Below are 4818 nucleotides of genomic sequence, written 5' to 3' on the forward strand. Positions count from 1 at the left end.
TCACCTCACACTGCTCTCTCCTCTCTTCTCTCTCACCTGACACTGCTCTCTCCTCTCTTCTCTCTCACCTGACACTGCTCTCTTCTCTCTCACCTGACACTGCTCTCTTCTCTCTTCTCTCTCACCTGACACTGCTCTCTTCTCTCTCACCTGACACTGCTCTCTTCTCTCTCACCTGACACTGCTCTCTCCTCTCTTCTCTCTCACCTGACACTGCTCTCTTCTCTCTCACCTGACACTGCTCTCTCCTCTCTTCTCTCTCACCTGACACTGCTCTCTTCTCTCTCACCTGACACTGCTCTCTCCTCTCTTCTCTCTCACCTGACACTGCTCTCTCCTCTCTTCTCTCTCACCTGACACTGCTCTCTCCTCTCTTCTCTCTCACCTCACACTGCTCTCTCCTCTCTTCTCTCTCACCTGACACTGCTCTCTCCTCTCTTCTCTCTCACCTGACACTGCTCTCTCCTCTCTTCTCTCTCACCTGACACTGCTCTCTCCTCTCTTCTCTCTCACCTGACACTGCTCTCTCCTCTCTTCTCTCTCACCTCACACTGCTCTCTCCTCTCTTCTCTCTCACCTGACACTGCTCTCTCCTCTCTTCCCTCTCACCTCACACTGCTCTCTCCTCTCTTCTCTCTCACCTGACACTGCTCTCTCCTCTCTTCTCTCTCACCTGACACTGGTCTCTCCTCTCTTCTCTCTCACCTGACACTGCTCTCTCCTCTCTTCTCTCTCACCTGACACTTCTCTCTCCTCTCTTCTCTCACCTGACACTGCTCTCTCCTCTCTTCTCTCTCACCTGACACTGCTCTCTCCTCTCTTCTCTCTCACCTCACACTGCTCTCTCCTCTCTCACCTCACACTGCTCTCTCCTCTCTTCTCTCTCACCTCACACTGCTCTCTCCTCTCTTCTCTCTCACCTCACACTGGTCTCTCGCTTTCTCTCAATCCCTCATATTTCTTCTTGTCTCTCCTCTCTCTAAAGAACTTCTATTGAAACTCACTGACTGTGTCCTGAGCATACTAATATCTAGCCTCTTTCTCTCTGTTGGTGTGATAGCTGGATACCTCCCCCTATAGGGACAGGACAGACAGGATTGGGAATCATTTCTTTACACCTGGACTTTAAGGTCCAATCCTTTTCTCCTGGAATATTGCTTTCAAATGTTTGGTAAAGCAATGGCATTGATAAGTATCACTGATCATTCCCACCATGGTTCATGTATTGTTTTACCGTTGCACACCTTGACTGTAGCGTCAGCTAAATAAACTATTGTCTGGGACATTACTGTCTGGGGCTTTCTAGTGTAATTTTCATCTTGAAAATGTTCTTCTCTACAGGAATGGGAATGTATTATTACTGGGATACCTGCAGGATGTCAGAATCACTCATTCAATGTATTCTCTCTTTATACTTTGAAATGACTAAGAAGCCAAAGTTTTACCTCAAAGTTCAATTTATGATACCGTATAGTAGTTAAATAGGAACTCCCAGAAATTTGATTTGCAAAACTGATACTATCAGTCTGCTACTAGCCCTATCCCCCAACATCTTCACTTTGGCAGATATTCATGTCTCTGATGTGTGATTGGAATACAAATGGCCGGGTACATGGTTCTGATTATGAGCAGGCTGAAATGGTATGAGCAGGCTGAAATGGTAGAGTTTAACCCATTTTAGTACATTAACATAAATTGTTTTTACGTTGTATTTAGAAATTGAGATAGACTATATATACAAAAGTATGTGGACACCCCTTCAAATTAGTGGATTCTGCTATTTCAGCCACACCCGTTGCTGACAGGTGTATAAAATCGAGCACACAGCAATGCAATCGCCATAGACAAACATTGGCAGTAGAATGGCTCTACTGAAGAGCTCAGTGACTCTCAATGTGGCACTGTCATAGGATGCCACCTTTACAAGTCAGTTTGTACATTTTTTGCCCTGCTTGAGCTGCCCGGTCAGCTGCAAGTGTTGTTATTGTGAAGTGGAAACGTCTAGGAGCAACAACGGCTCAGCCGCAAAGAGGTAGGCCACACAAGCTCACAGAATGGGACCGCCGAGTGCTGATGAGAGTAGCACCTAAAAATGATCTGTCTTCGGTTGAAACACTCAGTACCAAGTTCCAAACTGCCTCTGGAAGCAACATCAGCACAATAACTGTTCGTTGTGAGCTTCATGAAATGGGTTTCCATGGCCGAGCAGCCGCACACAAGCCTAAGATCACCATGCGCAATGCCAAGCATTGGCTGGAGTGGTGTAAAGCTCACCGCCATTGGTTTCTGGAGCAGTTTAAACACGTTCTCTGGAGTTATGAATAACGCTTCACCATCTGGTAGTCTGACAGCCGAATCTGGGTTTGGAGGATGCCAGGAGAACGCTACCTGCCCGATTGCATAGTGCCAACTGTAAGGACTGGTGGCGGAGTAATGATGGTCTGGGACTGTTTTTCATGGTTCGTGCTAGGCCCCTTTCAGTTCCAGTGAAGGGAATTCTTAACACGACAGCATACAATGACATTCTAGACGATTCTATGCTTCCAACTTTGTGGCAACAGTTTGCAGAAGGCCCTTTCCTGTTTCAGCATGACAATGCACAAAGCGAAATCCATACAGAAATGGTTTGTCGAGATTGGTGTGGAAGAACTTTACTGGCTTGCAGAGATCCTGACCTCCACCCCATCGAACACCCTTGGGATCAGTTGAAACGCCGACTGCGAGCCAGGCCTAATCACCCAACCTTCAGTGCCCGACCTCACAAATGCTCTTGTGGCTGAATGGAAGCAAGTCCCCGCAGCAATGTTCCATCATCTAGTGGAAAGCTTTCCCAGAAGAGTGGAGGCTGTTATAGTAGCAAATGGGGGACCAAGTCCTTATCAATGCCCATGATTTTGGAATCAGATGTTCGCCAATTAAGACTGAGCAGGTTGACAGAAAAAATATTATAGTTAATTTACCATCATGTGTGTGTATTGACACCAAGCCAAAGAGAACAGTCGAGAGAAATTAGCTTGTCAAGAGCTACTAAAAATAAAGCTTTATAAACTCATTGACTTGATCACTCCTGGGAGTGTGAAAATGTAAGACGTTATGACTATTCCTATTTTTCGCTGTCGTTTTTGGCCACAGAATTCAACCCTTATACCCTTGGTTAAGTGCTCTTAAAAACTGAGCCAGGTTTCTTCTCTTTGGCATACTCTCGTATAAGGACATTGATTATCAGACTTCTTAGATCGACAAACCAAGACACCAGGATCCCCTTACACTCAATATGGACCACTATAGATCTTCCAGTAAAACCACCAGCTACATTATGTGGTCATTCTTTCACAGCAGTCAGTTAAAGGTGGATTTGGGTTCAGCATGTTCTCTGCTTAGGGTAACAATGTTTATGTTTTTGGTTAGAATTTTCCTTTTGAGTGAAAATCGTACAACTTGTGTGTTTCAGTGATTTCATCATGGAGTCTTTCAGTAGGTGTGACAGAGGAGGGGTTCACTGTTGTGACTGAGGTCTGAAGGACCAGGTTGTCATCATCTTCATCATCATCCCTGTCATCATCTTCATCATCATCCCTATCATTATCATCTGTAGCTTCCTCTCAGATCCTGCCAACTCTTTTTCCATTAGGATGTTGCAGTGTGGCACCAGCCTCCCCCTCAGTCCTCATGCCAGGAGCTATTACACCCCCCCCCCCCTCTCCTCCCCCTGCCCGAGGAGGAAGTGGCGGAAATGTCACAAACGATTACAACAACAGGGGCTGTTACAGCAGCTCTCGACAGGGCTACAAAACTGTACTCTCTTGACACACATCTATTGTAAGTCTTCTTACCTCACCTCTTTCTTTGACAGTGGCAGCGCTGTAGATGGTCAATGTGTTTGAGAGGGAGACTCAGGAGACAGGGCCAGCTGACAATGCACAGAGGCCCAGGTCTGGTCACTGCTCCAAGTTAGGTGTACTGTTATGTATTTTAGTTATGTATTTTTTTATTTTTTAAGTAAGGCAACTTTGTCCGGTTTTACTGATTTCAGGAGTAGTCAAACAGGAACTGAAGATGGAAGAACAGTTGGTTGCTTTTCCATATTTAACAGATATCTCTTCATTCCCTCTCCGTAACGTCTTCCATCCTAAGATGGTGGAACTCTGTTGACCCCTGAATGTGACATTTTGAATGATCCTGGTGCCACAACATGAAAACCCCAAAAGCATGAATCACAGGGAGATTGTACGATTAATGTCTGGGGGGAGGGGGTGATGTTCCAGGCTTGAATATTTTGTGATGAACCATAAGGGAGTATGACACCATAGGGTGTATGTGTGCGCGCGCGCGCGTGTGTGTGTGCGTGCGCGTGTGTAGGTGTGTGTGCGCGTGTGTGTGCCCGTGTATGTGTCTGTGTGTGACAGAGTGAGCGAGTGTGTGTGACAGTGTCTAGGGAGTGCTCCACAGTCTCCCTAACCCCACCCGCACTGTGAAGATGCCTGAAGCATGAGAGCTCAAACAGCCCTGAAGCACCTTAGTGACAGTTGAGTACGCAGATATTATATAATACTCCTTGTCATGCATATTCATAACGCTTAGAAAAACACGTTTATATGCTCTTTATGAATGATTTTAAGGTCATTATCAACCACTATACTCTGAATGTCTTGACAATTCTTTCTTCTCATCTTTTTTACTGAAGAGAGCTGAGTGATCTATATCTAATTTAAATAAAGTATTCCGATTCAGATGACATTATTTATTAACATGTTTCAAGTTTTTCCAAGTTGTATAATGACTTGAAATAGAAAGGGGATTTCCATTCTCTCCATAGAG

Source organism: Salvelinus fontinalis, chromosome 16 (assembly GCF_029448725.1).
Source record: "Salvelinus fontinalis isolate EN_2023a chromosome 16, ASM2944872v1, whole genome shotgun sequence".
Classification (NCBI taxonomy): Eukaryota; Metazoa; Chordata; class Actinopteri; order Salmoniformes; family Salmonidae; genus Salvelinus; species Salvelinus fontinalis.